The following is a 15,209-nucleotide window of genomic DNA, read 5'->3' as shown; positions in this document are numbered from 1 at the left end:
TTTCATTTCTGGGATAAGTATTGATATTCATGTGACCTACTTCTAAAATTTGTCAGAAATCGATATTTCTGTTGGAAATGTCATTCTTTTTTAGATGAAAAGAGTTATTCTGGAAACAGTGTGTCATATTTGGCTACAAACGATAATTTTGTAGAGAAATCCATTTCTTTTGGTGATGAAAACCACCTTTACGTTTAGAAAATGCTGTTTGTAGAGATGAAAAGCATTATTTTGGTAAGAAAACCATATTTTTGCAAGGGTAAAGAGTGATACCTAAGAGAGACCTTTTTATTTCTGGTATAAGTATTGATATTCCTGTGAAATTTTTATAAACTCTGTCAGAAAAGGATATATCTGTTGGAAATGTCCTTATTTTGTAGAGGAGAAAAGGTATTTCTGTTAGTAATGTCCTCAATTTGTAGAAGAGAAAAGGTATTCTGGAAACAGCGTTTCATATTTTGCTACAAAGCTTCATTTTATAGAGAAAATGTCTTCTTTTGGGGATGAAAACCAGTATTTCTGGGAAACAACGCTATTTTAAAGGGATAAAAAGCATTATTTTGGTGAGAAAACCATGTTTTTGCAAGGATAAAGAATGATTCTTAGGAGAGAACTTTTTATTTCTGGAATAGGTACTGATATTTGTGTGACATTCTTCTAAAATTTGTCAGAAATCGATATTTCTGTTGGAAATGTCCTTATTTTGAAGAGGGAAAGAGGTATTCCAATAAGTGTGTTTCATATGTTGCTACAAGGGACCATTTGTAGAGAAAACGATTTCTATTGGGGATGAAAACCACTTTTTTGGGTAGAAAATGCTACTTGTAATGATGACAAGCTTTGTATTGGTAAGAAAAAGAATTTTTGGCAAGATTCAAGAGTGATACCTAAGAGAGAACACATTTTTTTCTGGTGTAAGTATTGATATTAGTGTGAAATACATGGGAAATTTGTCTGAAACGGATAATTCTTATGTTAATGTCATTATTTTGTAGGGGAAGACAGATAGTCTGGAATCAATGAGTCATAATTTGTTACAAAGCATCATTTTAAAGAGAATGTGTCTTCTTTTGGGGATGAAAACCAGTAATTTAGGGAGAAATTGCTATTTGTAGGGATGAAAAGCATTAGTTTGGGAAGAAAACCATAGTTTTGCAAGGATGGAGAGTGATGCCTAAGAGCGTACTTTTCATTTCTGGGATAAGTATTGATATTCATGTGACCTACTTCTAAAATTTGTCAGAAATCGATATTTCTGTTGGAAATGTCATTCTTTTTTAGATGAAAAGAGTTATTCTGGAAACAATGTGTCATATTTGGCTACAAACGATAATTTTGTAGAGAAATCGATTTCTTTTGGTGATGAAAACCACCTTTACGTTTAGAAAATGCTGTTTGTAGAGATGAAAAGCATTATTTTGGTAAGAAAACCATATTTTTGCAAGGGTAAAGAGTGATACCTAAGAGAGACCTTTTTATTTCTGGTATAAGTATTGATATTCCTGTGAAATTTTTCTAAAATCTGTCAGAAAAGGATATATCTGTTGGAAATGTCCTTATTTTGTAGAGGAGAAAAGGTATTTCTGTTACTAATGTCCTCAATTTGTATAAGAGAAATGAATTCTGGAAACAGTGTGTCATATTTTGCTACAAAGCCTCATTTTGTAGAGAAAATGTCTTCTTTTGAAGATGAAAACCTGTATTTCTGGGAAACAACACTTTTTTAAAGGGATAAAAAGCATTATTTTGGTGAGAAAACCATGTTATTGCAAGGATAAAGAATGATTCTTATGAGAGAACTTTTTATTTCTGGGATAGGTACTGATATTTGTGTGACGTTCTTCTAAAATTTGTCAGAAATCGATATTTCTGTTGGAAATGTCTTTATTTTGAAGAGCGAAAGAGGTATTCCAATAACAGTGTTTCATATGTTGCTACAAGGGACCATTTGTAGAGAAAACGATTTCTATTGGGGATGAAAACCACTTTTTTGGGTAGAAAATGCTACTTGTAATGATGAAAAGCTTTGTATTGGTAAGAAAATGAATTTTTGGCAAGATTCAAGAGTGATACCTAAGAGAGAACACATTTTTTTTCTGGTGTAAGTATTGATATGAGTGTGAAATACATGGGAAATTTGTCTGAAATGGATAATTCTTAGGTTAATGTCATTATTTTGTAGGGGAAGACAGATATTCTGGAATCAATGAGTCATAATTTGTTACAAAGCATCATTTTAAAGAGAATGTGTCATCTTTGGGGGATGAAAACCAGTAATTTAGGGAGAAATTGCTATTTGTAGGGATGAAAAGCATTAGTTTGAGAAGAAAACCATAGTTTTGCAAGGATGAAGAGTGATACCTAAGAGTGTACTTTTCGTTTCTGGGATAAGTGTTGATATTCATGTGACCTACTTCTAAAATTTGTCAGAAATTGATATTTCTGTTGGAAATGTCATTCTTTTTTAGATGAAAAGAGTTATTCTGGAAACAGTGTGTCATATTTGGCTACAAACGATAATTTTGTGGAGAAATCGATTTCTTTTGGTGATGAAAACCACCTTTACGTTTAGAAAATGCTGTTTGTAGAGATGAAAAACATTATTTTGGTAAGAAAACCATATTTTTGCAAGGGTAAAGAGTGATACCTAAGAGAGACCTTTTTATTTCTGGTAAATATTGATATTCCTGTGAAATTTTTCTAAAATCTGTCAAAAAATGATATATCTGTTCGAAATGTCCTTATTTTGTAGAGGAGAAAAGGTATTTCTGTTAGAAATGTCCTTATTTTGTAGAGGAGAAAAGGTATTTCTGTTAGTAATGTCCTCAATTTGTAGAAGAGAAAAGGTATTCTGGAAACAATGTGTCATATTTTGCTACAAAGCTTCATTTTGTAGAGAAAATGTCTTCTTTTGGGGATGAAAACCAGTATTTCTGGGAAACAACGCTATTTGAAAGGGATAAAAAGCATTATTTTGGTGAGAAAACCATGTTTTTGCAAGGATAAAGAATGATTCTTAGGAGAGAACTTTTTATTTCTGGGATAGGTACTGATATTTGTGTGACATTCTTCTAAAATTTGTCAGAAATCGATATTTCTGTTGTAAATGTCCTTATTTTGAAGAGGGAAAGAGGTATTCCAATAAGAGTGTTTCATATGTTGCTACAAGGGACCATTTGTAAACGATTACTATTGGGGATGAAAACCACTTTTTTGGGTAGAAAATGCTACTTGTAATGATGAAAAGCTTTGTATTGGTAAGAAAATGAATTTTTGGCAAGATTCAAGAGTGATACCTAAGAGAGAACACATTTGATTCTGGTGTAAGTATTGATATTAGTGTGAAATACATCGGAAATTTGTCTGAAACGGATAATTCTTAGGTTAATGTCATTATTTTGTAGGGGAAGACAGATATTCTGGAATCAATGAGTCATAATTTGTTACAAAGCATCATTTTAAAGAGAATGTGTCATCTTTGGGGGATGAAAACCAGTAATTTAGGGAGAAATTGCTATTTGTAGGGATGAAAAGCATTAGTTTGAGAAGAAAACCATAGTTTTGCAAGGATGAAGAGTGATACCTAAGAGTGTACTTTTCGTTTCTGGGATAAGTGTTGATATTCATGTGACCTACTTCTAAAATTTGTCAGAAATTGATATTTCTGTTGGAAATGTCATTCTTTTTTAGATGAAAAGAGTTATTCTGGAAACAGTGTGTCATATTTGGCTACAAACGATAATTTTGTGGAGAAATCGATTTCTTTTGGTGATGAAAACCACCTTTACGTTTAGAAAATGCTGTTTGTAGAGATGAAAAACATTATTTTGGTAAGAAAACCATATTTTTGCAAGGGTAAAGAGTGATACCTAAGAGAGACCTTTTTATTTCTGGTAAATATTGATATTCCTGTGAAATTTTTCTAAAATCTGTCAAAAAATGATATATCTGTTCGAAATGTCCTTATTTTGTAGAGGAGAAAAGGTATTTCTGTTAGAAATGTCCTTATTTTGTAGAGGAGAAAAGGTATTTCTGTTAGTAATGTCCTCAATTTGTAGAAGAGAAAAGGTATTCTGGAAACAATGTGTCATATTTTGCTACAAAGCTTCATTTTGTAGAGAAAATGTCTTCTTTTGGGGATGAAAACCAGTATTTCTGGGAAACAACGCTATTTGAAAGGGATAAAAAGCATTATTTTGGTGAGAAAACCATGTTTTTGCAAGGATAAAGAATGATTCTTAGGAGAGAACTTTTTATTTCTGGGATAGGTACTGATATTTGTGTGACATTCTTCTAAAATTTGTCAGAAATCGATATTTCTGTTGTAAATGTCCTTATTTTGAAGAGGGAAAGAGGTATTCCAATAAGAGTGTTTCATATGTTGCTACAAGGGACCATTTGTAAACGATTACTATTGGGGATGAAAACCACTTTTTTGGGTAGAAAATGCTACTTGTAATGATGAAAAGCTTTGTATTGGTAAGAAAATGAATTTTTGGCAAGATTCAAGAGTGATACCTAAGAGAGAACACATTTGATTCTGGTGTAAGTATTGATATTAGTGTGAAATACATCGGAAATTTGTCTGAAACGGATAATTCTTATGTTAATGTCATTATTTTGTAGGGGAAGACAGATATTCTGGAATCAATGAGTCATAATTTGTTACAAAGCATCATTTTAAAGAGAATGTGTCTTCTTTTGGGGATGAAAACCAGTAATTTAGGGAGAAATTGCTATTTGTAGGGATGAAAAGCATTAGTTTTGGAAGAAAACCATAGTTATGCAAGGATGAAGTGTGATGCCTTAGAGCGTACTTTTCATTTCAGGGATAAGTATCGATATTCATGTGGCCTACTTCTAAAATTGGTCAGAAATCGATATTTCTGTTGGATATGTCATTCTTTTTTAGATGAAAAGAGTTATTCTGGAAACAATGTGTCATATTTGGCTACAAACGATAATTTTGTAGAGAAATCGATTTCTTTTGGTGATGATAACCACCTTTATGTTTAGAAAATGCTGTTTGTAGAGATGAAAAGCATTATTTTGGTAAGAAAACCATATTTTTGCAAGGGTAAAGAGTGATACCTAAGTGAGACCCTTTTATTTCTGGTATAAGTATTTATATTCCTGTGAAATTTTTCTAAAATCTGTCTGAAAAGGATATATCTGTTAGAAATGTCCTTATTTTGTAGAGGAGAAAAGGTATTTCTGTTAGTAATGTCCTCAATTTGTAGAAGAGAAAAGGTATTCTGGAAACAATGTGTCATATTTTGCTACAAAGCTTCATTTTGTAGAGAAAATGTCTTCTTTTGGGGATGAAAACCAGTATTTCTGGGAAACAACGCCATTTGAAAGGGATAAAAAGCATTATTTTGGTGAGAAAACCATGTTTTTGCAAGGATAAAGAATGATTCTTAGGAGAGAACTTTATATTTCTGGGATAGGTACTGATATTTGTGTGACATTCTTCTAAAATTTGTCAGAAATGGATATTTCTGTTGGAAATGTCCTTATTTTGAAGAGGGAAAGAGGTATTGCAATAAGAGTGTTTCCTATGTTGCTACAAGGGACCATTTGTAGAGAAAACGATTTCTATTGGGGATGAAAACCACTTTTTTGGGTAGAAAATGCTACTTGTAATGATGAAAAGCTTTGTATTGGTAAGAAAATGAATTTTTGGAAGATTCAAGAGTGATACCTAAGAGAGAACACATTTTTTTCTGGTGTAAGTATTGATATTAGTGTGAAATACATCGGAAATTTGTCTGAAATGGATAATTATTATGTTAATGTCATTATTTTGTAGGGGAAGACAGATAGTCTGGAATCAATGAGTCATAATTTGTTACAAAGCATCATTTTAAAGAGAATGTGTCTTCTTTTGGGGATGAAAACCAGTAATTTAGGGAGAAATTGCTATTTGTAGGGATGAAAAGCATTAGTTTGGGAAGAAAACCATAGTTTTGCAAGGATGGAGAGTGATGCCTAAGAGCGTACTTTTCATTTCTGGGATAAGTATTGATATTCATGTGACCTACTTCTAAAATTTGTCAGAAATCGATATTTCTGTTGGAAATGTCATTCTTTTTTAGATGAAAAGAGTTATTCTGGAAACAGTGTGTCATATTTGGCTACAAACGATAATTTTGTAGAGAAATCCATTTCTTTTGGTGATGAAAACCACCTTTACGTTTAGAAAATGCTGTTTGTAGAGATGAAAAGCATTATTTTGGTAAGAAAACCATATTTTTGCAAGGGTAAAGAGTGATACCTAAGAGAGACCTTTTTATTTCTGGTATAAGTATTGATATTCCTGTGAAATTTTTATAAACTCTGTCAGAAAAGGATATATCTGTTGGAAATGTCCTTATTTTGTAGAGGAGAAAAGGTATTTCTGTTAGTAATGTCCTCAATTTGTAGAAGAGAAAAGGTATTCTGGAAACAGCGTTTCATATTTTGCTACAAAGCTTCATTTTGTAGAGAAAATGTCTTCTTTTGGGGATGAAAACCAGTATTTCTGGGAAACAACGCTATTTTAAAGGGATAAAAAGCATTATTTTGGTGAGAAAACCATGTTTTTGCAAGGATAAAGAATGATTCTTAGGAGAGAACTTTTTATTTCTGGAATAGGTACTGATATTTGTGTGACATTCTTCTAAAATTTGTCAGAAATCGATATTTCTGTTGGAAATGTCCTTATTTTGAAGAGGGAAAGAGGTATTCCAATAAGTGTGTTTCATATGTTGCTACAAGGGACCATTTGTAGAGAAAACGATTTCTATTGGGGATGAAAACCACTTTTTTGGGTAGAAAATGCTACTTGTAATGATGACAAGCTTTGTATTGGTAAGAAAAAGAATTTTTGGCAAGATTCAAGAGTGATACCTAAGAGAGAACACATTTTTTTCTGGTGTAAGTATTGATATTAGTGTGAAATACATGGGAAATTTGTCTGAAACGGATAATTCTTATGTTAATGTCATTATTTTGTAGGGGAAGACAGATAGTCTGGAATCAATGAGTCATAATTTGTTACAAAGCATCATTTTAAAGAGAATGTGTCTTCTTTTGGGGATGAAAACCAGTAATTTAGGGAGAAATTGCTATTTGTAGGGATGAAAAGCATTAGTTTGGGAAGAAAACCATAGTTTTGCAAGGATGGAGAGTGATGCCTAAGAGCGTACTTTTCATTTCTGGGATAAGTATTGATATTCATGTGACCTACTTCTAAAATTTGTCAGAAATCGATATTTCTGTTGGAAATGTCATTCTTTTTTAGATGAAAAGAGTTATTCTGGAAACAATGTGTCATATTTGGCTACAAACGATAATTTTGTAGAGAAATCGATTTCTTTTGGTGATGAAAACCACCTTTACGTTTAGAAAATGCTGTTTGTAGAGATGAAAAGCATTATTTTGGTAAGAAAACCATATTTTTGCAAGGGTAAAGAGTGATACCTAAGAGAGACCTTTTTATTTCTGGTATAAGTATTGATATTCCTGTGAAATTTTTCTAAAATCTGTCAGAAAAGGATATATCTGTTGGAAATGTCCTTATTTTGTAGAGGAGAAAAGGTATTTCTGTTACTAATGTCCTCAATTTGTATAAGAGAAATGAATTCTGGAAACAGTGTGTCATATTTTGCAACAAAGCTTAATTTTGTAGAGAAAATGTCTTCTTTTGGGGATGAAAACCAGTATTTCTGGTAAACAACGCTATTTTAAAGGGATAAAAAGCATTATTTTGGTGAGAAAACCATGTTTTTGCAAGGATAAAGAATGACTCTTAGGAGAGAACTTTTTATTTCTGGGATAGGTACTGATATTTGTGTGACATTCTTCTAAAATTTGTCAGAAATCGATATTTCTGTTGGAAATGTCCTTATTTTGAAGAGGGAAAGAGGTATTCCAATAACAGTGTTTCATATGTTGCTACAAGGGACCATTTGTAGAGAAAACGATTTCTATTGGGGATGAAAACCACTTTTTTGGGTAGAAAATGCTACTTGTAATGATGAAAAGCTTTGTATTGGTAAGAAAATGAATTTTTGGCAAGATTCAAGAGTGATACCTAAGAGAGAACACATTTTTTTCTGGTGTAAGTATTGATATTAGTGTGAAATACATCGGAAATTTGTCTGAAATGGATAATTCTTATGTTAATGTCATTATTTTGTAGGGGAAGACAGATAGTCTGGAATCAATGAGTCATAATTTGTTACAAAGCATCATTTTATAGAGAATGTGTCTTCTTTTGGGGATGAAAACCAGTAATTTAGGGAGAAATTGCTATTTGTAGGGATGAAAAGCATTAGTTTGGGAAGAAAACCATAGTTTTGCAAGGATGGAGAGTGATGCCTAAGAGCGTACTTTTCATTTCTGGGATAAGTATTGATATTCATGTGACCTACTTCTAAAATTTGTCAGAAATCGATATTTCTGTTGGAAATGTCATTCTTTTTTAGATGAAAAGAGTTATTCTGGAAACAATGTGTCATATTTGGCTACAAACGATAATTTTGTAGAGAAATCGATTTCTTTTGGTGATGAAAACCACCTTTACGTTTAGAAAATGCTGTTTGTAGAGATGAAAAGCATTATTTTGGTAAGAAAACCATATTTTTGCAAGGGTAAAGAGTGATACCTAAGAGAGACCTTTTTATTTCTGGTATAAGTATTGATATTCCTGTGAAATTTTTCTAAAATCTGTCAGAAAAGGATATATCTGTTGGAAATGTCCTTATTTTGTAGAGGAGAAAAGGTATTTCTGTTACTAAAGTCCTCAATTTGTAGAAGAGAAAAGGAATTCTGGAAACAGTGTGTCATATTTTGCAACAAAGCTTCATTTTGTAGAGAAAATGTCTTCTTTTGGGGATGAAAACCAGTATTTCTGGTAAACAACGCTATTTTAAAGGGATAAAAAGCATTATTTTGGTGAGAAAACCATGTTTTTGCAAGGATAAAGAATGACTCTTAGGAGAGAACTTTTTATTTCTGGGATAGGTACTGATATGTGTGTGACATTCTTCTAAAATTTGTCAGAAATGGATATTTCTGTTGGAAATGTCCTTATTTTGAAGAGGGAAAGCGGTATTGCAATAAGAGTGTTTCCTATGTTGCTACAAGGGACCATTTGTAGAGAAAACGATTTCTATTGGGGATGAAAAACACTTTTTTGGGTAGAAAATGCTACTTGTAATGATGAAAAGCTTTGTATTGGTAAGAAAATGAATTTTTGGCAAGATTCAAGAGTGATACCTAAGAGAGAACACATTTTTTTCTGGTGTAAGTATTGATATTAGTGTGAAATACATCGGAAATTTGTCTGAAATGGATAATTCTTATGTTAATGTCATTATTTTGTAGGGGAAGACAGATATTCTGGAATCAGTGAGTCATAATTTGTTACAAAGCATCATTTTAAAGAGAATGTGTCTTCTTTTGGGGATGAAAACCAGTAATTTAGGGAGAAATTGCTATTTGTAGGGATGAAAAGCATTAGTTTGGGAAGAAAACCATAGTTTTGCAAGAATGGAGAGTGATGCCTAAGAGCGTACTTTTCATTTCTGGGATAAGTATTGATATTCATGTGACCTACTTCTAAAATTTGTCAGAAATCGATATTTCTGTTGGAAATGTCATTCTTTTTTAGATGAAAAGAGTTATTCTGGAAACAGTGTGTCATATTTGGCTACAAACGATAATTTTGTAGAGAAATCGATTTCTTTTGGTGATGAAAACCACCTTTACGTTTAGAAAATGCTCTTTGTAGTGATGAAAAGCATTATTTTGGTAAGAAAACCATATTTTTGCAAGGGTAAAGAGTGTTACCTAAGAGAGACCTTTTTATTTCTGGTATAAGTATTGATATTCCTGTGAAATTTTTCTAAAATCTGTCAAAAAATGATATATCTGTTCGAAATGTCCTTATTTTGTAGAGGAGAAAAGGTATTTCTGTTAGAAATGTCCTTATTTTGTAGAGGAGAAAAGGTATTTCTGTTAGTAATGTCCTCAATTTGTAGAAGAGAAAAGGTATTCTGGAAACAATGTGTCATATTTTGCTACAAAGCTTCATTTTGTAGAGAAAATGTCTTCTTCTGGGGATGAAAACCAGTATTTCTGGGAAACAACGCTATTTGAAAGGGATAAAAAGCATTATTTTGGTGAGAAAATCATGTTTTTGCAAGGATAAAGAATGATTCTTAGGAGAGAACTTTTTATTTCTGGGATAGGTACTGATATTTGTGTGACATTCTTCTAAAATTTGTCAGAAATCGATATTTCTGTTGTAAATGTCCTTATTTTGAAGAGGGAAAGAGGTATTCCAATAAGAGTGTTTCATATGTTGCTACAAGGGACCATTTGTAAACGATTACTATTGGGGATGAAAACCACTTTTTTGGGTAGAAAATGCTACTTGTAATGATGAAAAGCTTTGTATTGGTAAGAAAATGAATTTTTGGCAAGATTCAAGAGTGATACCTAAGAGAGAACACATTTGATTCTGGTGTAAGTATTGATATTAGTGTGAAATACATCGGAAATTTGTCTGAAACGGATAATTCTTATGTTAATGTCATTATTTTGTAGGGGAAGACAGATATTCTGGAATCAATGAGTCATAATTTGTTACAAAGCATCATTTTAAAGAGAATGTGTCTTCTTTTGGGGATGAAAACCAGTAATTTAGGGAGAAATTGCTATTTGTAGGGATGAAAAGCATTAGTTTTGGAAGAAAACCATAGTTATGCAAGGATGAAGTGTGATGCCTTAGAGCGTACTTTTCATTTCAGGGATAAGTATCGATATTCATGTGGCCTACTTCTAAAATTGGTCAGAAATCGATATTTCTGTTGGATATGTCATTCTTTTTTAGATGAAAAGAGTTATTCTGGAAACAATGTGTCATATTTGGCTACAAACGATAATTTTGTAGAGAAATCGATTTCTTTTGGTGATGATAACCACCTTTATGTTTAGAAAATGCTGTTTGTAGAGATGAAAAGCATTATTTTGGTAAGAAAACCATATTTTTGCAAGGGTAAAGAGTGATACCTAAGTGAGACCCTTTTATTTCTGGTATAAGTATTTATATTCCTGTGAAATTTTTCTAAAATCTGTCTGAAAAGGATATATCTGTTCGAAATGTCCTTATTTTGTAGAGGAGAAAAGGTATTTCTGTTAGTAATGTCCTCAATTTGTAGAAGAGAAAAGGTATTCTGGAAACAATGTGTCATATTTTGCTACAAAGCTTCATTTTGTAGAGAAAATGTCTTCTTTTGGGGATGAAAACCAGTATTTCTGGGAAACAACGCTATTTGAAAGGGATAAAAAGCATTATTTTGGTGAGAAAACCATGTTTTTGCAAGGATAAAGAATGATTCTTAGGAGAGAACTTTATATTTCTGGGATAGGTACTGATATTTGTGTGACATTCTTCTAAAATTTGTCAGAAATCGATCTTTCTGTTGGAAATGTCCTTATTTTGAAGAGGGAAAGAGGTATTCCAATAAGAGTGTTTCATATGTTGCTACAAGGGACCATTTGTAGAGAAAACGATTTCTATTGGGGATGAAAACCACTTTTTTGGGTAGAAAATGCTACTTGTAATGATGACAAGCTTTGTATTGGTAAGAAAATGAATTTTTTGCAAGATTCAAGAGTGATACCTAAGGAAGAACACATTTTTTTCTTGTGTAAGTCTTGATATTAGTGTGAAATACATGAGAAATTTGTCTGAAATGGATAATTCTTATGTTAATGTCATTATTTTGTAGGGGAAGACAGATATTCTGGAATCAGTGAGTCATAATTTGTTACAAAGCATCACTTTAAAGAGAATGTGTCTTCTTTTGGGGATGAAAACCAGTAATTTAGGGAGAAATTGCTATTTGTAGGGATGAAAAGCATTAGTTTGGGAAGAAAACCATAGTTCTGCAAGGATGAAGAGTGATACCTAAGAGTGTACTTTTCATTTCTGGGATAAGTATTGATATTCATGTGACCTACTTCTAAAATCTGTCAGAAATGGATATTTCTGTTGGAAATGTCCTTATTTTTTAGATGAAAAGAGTTATTCTGGAAACAATGTGTCATATTTGGCTACAAACGCTAATTTTGAAGAGAAATCGATTTCTTTTGGTGATGAAAACCACCTTTATGTTTAGAACATGCTGTTTGTAGAGATGAAAAACATTATTTTGGTAAGAAAACCATATTTATGCAAGGGTAAAGAGTGATACCTAAGAGAGACCTTTTTATTTCTGGTATAAGTATTGATATTCCTGTGAAATTTTTCTAAAATGTGTCAGAAAAGGATATATCTGTTGGAAATGTCCTTATTCTGTAGAGGAGAAAAGGTGTTTCTGTTAGTAATGTCCTCAATTTGTAGAAGAGAAAAGGTATTCTGGAAGCATGTGTCATATTTTGCTACAAAGCTTCATTTTGTAGAGAAAATGTCTTCTTCTGAGGATGAAAACCAGTATTTCTGGGAAACAACGCTATTTTAAAGGGAAAAAAGCATAATTTTGGTGAGAAAACCATGTTTTTGCAAGGATAAGAATGATTCTTAGACGAGAACTTTTTATTTCTGGGATAGGTACTGATATTTGTGTGACATTCTTCGAAAATTTGTCAGAAATTGATATTTCTGTTGGAAATGTCTTTATTTTGAAGAGGGAGAATGGTATTCCAATAACAGTGTTTCATATGTTGCTACAGGGGACCATTTGTAGAGAAAACGATTTCTATTGGGGATGAAAACCACTTTTTTGGGTAGAAAATGCTACTTGTAATGATGACAAGCTTTGTATTGCTAAGAAAATGAATTTTTTGCAAGATTCAAGAGTGATACCTAAGAGAGAACACATTTTTTTCTGGTGTAAGTCTTGATATTAATGTGAAATACATGGGAAATTTGTCTGAAATGGATAATTCTTATGTTAATGTCATTATTTTGTAGGGGAAGACAGATATTCTGGAATCAGTGAGTCATAATTTGTTACAAAGCATCATTTGAAAGAGAATGTGTCTTCTTTTGGGGATGAAAACCAGTAATTTAGGGAGAAAATGCTATTTGTAGGGATGAAAAGCATTAGTTTGGGAAGAAAACCATAGTTCTGCAAGGATGAAGAGTGATACCTAAGAGTGTACTTTTCATTTCTGGGATAAGTATTGATATTCATGTGACCTACTTCTAAAATGTGTCAGAAATGGATATTTCTGTTGGAAATGTCATTCTTTTTTAGATGAAAAGAGTTATTCTGGAAACAATGTGTCATATTTGGCTACAAACGCTAATTTTGAAGAGAAATCGATTTCTTTTGGTGATGAAAAACACCTTTATGTTTAGAACATGCTGTTTGTAGAGATGAAAAACATTATTTTGGTAAGAAAACCGTATTTTTGCAAGGGTAAAGAGTGATACCTAAGAGAGACCTTTTTATTTCTGGTATAAGTATTGATATTCCTGTGAAATTTTTCTAAAATCTGTCAGAAAAGGATATATCTGTTGGAAATGTCCTTATTCTGTAGAGGAGAAAAGGTGTTTCTGTTAGTAATGTCCTCAATTTGTAGATGAGAAAAGGTATTCTGGAAGCAATGTGTCATATTTTGCTACAAAGCTTCATTTTGTAGAGAAAATGTCTTCTTCTGGGGATGAAAACCAGTATTTCTGGGAAACAACGCTATTTTAAAGGGAAAAAAGCATAATTTTGGTGAGAAAACCAGGTTTTTGCATGGATAAGAATGATTCTTAGACGAGAACTTTTTATTTCTGGGATAGGTACTGATATTTGTGTGACATTCTTCGAAAATTTGTCAGAAATCGATATTTCCTTTGGAAATGTCTTTATTTTGATGAGGGAGAATGGTATTCCAATAACAGTGTTTCATATGTTGCTACAGGGGACCATTTGTAGAGAAAACGATTTCTATTGGGGATGAAAACCACTTTTTTGGGTAGAAAATGCTACTTGTAATGATGACAAGCTTTGTATTGGTAAGAAAATTAATTTTTTGCAAGATTCAAGAGTGATACCTAAGAGAGAACACATTTTTTTCTGGTGTAAGTCTTGATATTAGTGTGAAATACATGGGAAATTTGTCTGAAATGGATAATTCTTATGTTAATGTCATTATTTTGTAGGGGAAGACAGATATTCTGGAATCAGTGAGTCATAATTTGTTACAAAGCATCATTTTAAAGAGAACGTGTATTCTTTTGGGGATGAAAACCAGTAATTTAGGGAGAAATTGCTATTTGTAGGGATGAAAAGAATTAGTTTGGGAAGAAAACCATAGTTCTGCAAAGATGAAGAGTGATACCTAAGAGTGTACTTTTCATTTCTGGGATAAGTATTGATATTCATGTGACCTACTTCTAAAATCTGTCAGAAATGGATATTTCTGTTGGAAATGTCATTCTTTTTTAGATGAAAAGAGTTATTCTGGAAACAATGTGTCATATTTGGCTACAAACGCTAATTTTGAAGAGAAATCGATTTCTTTTGGTGATGAAAACCACCTTTATGTTTAGAACATGCTGTTTGTAGAGATGAAAAACATTATTTTGGTAAGAAAACCATATTTTTGCAAGGGTAAAGAGTGATACCTAAGAGAGACCTTTTTATTTCTGGTATAAGTATTGATATTACAGAATCACAGAATCACAGAATTACCCGGGTTGGAAGGGACCTCAAGGATCATGTAGTTCCAACCCCCCTGCCTAGCAGGGCCACCAAACATACACATTTACTAGATCAGGTTGCCCAGGGCCCCGTCCAACCTGGTCTTGAACACCTCCAAGGACGGGGCATCCACAACCTCACTGGGCAGCCTGTTCCAGGACCTAACCACCCTTCTAGTAAAGAACTTACCCCTAACATCCAACCTAAATCTTCCGTCCTTCAACTTAAAACCATTTCCCCTAGTCCTGCTATTATCAGCCCTTTCGAAGAGTTTACTCCCCTCCTGGGAGTAAGTTCCCTTCAGGTACTGAAAGGCTGCAATGAGGTCACCCCGCAACCTTCTCTTCTCCAGGCTGAACAAACCCAACTCCTTCAGCCTGTCCTCATAGGGGAGGTGCTCCAGCCCCCTGATCATCTTTGTGGCCCTCCTCTGGACCCTTTCCAAAATCTCCATATCTTTTTTGTACTGAGGGCTCCACACCTGGACACAGTACTCCAGATGGGGCCTCACAAGAG

Source organism: Coturnix japonica, chromosome W, assembly GCF_054131305.1.
Source record: "Coturnix japonica strain WE chromosome W, WE-NBRP24, whole genome shotgun sequence".
Classification (NCBI taxonomy): Eukaryota; Metazoa; Chordata; class Aves; order Galliformes; family Phasianidae; genus Coturnix; species Coturnix japonica.
Note: the sequence above shows the minus strand (reverse complement) of the source record.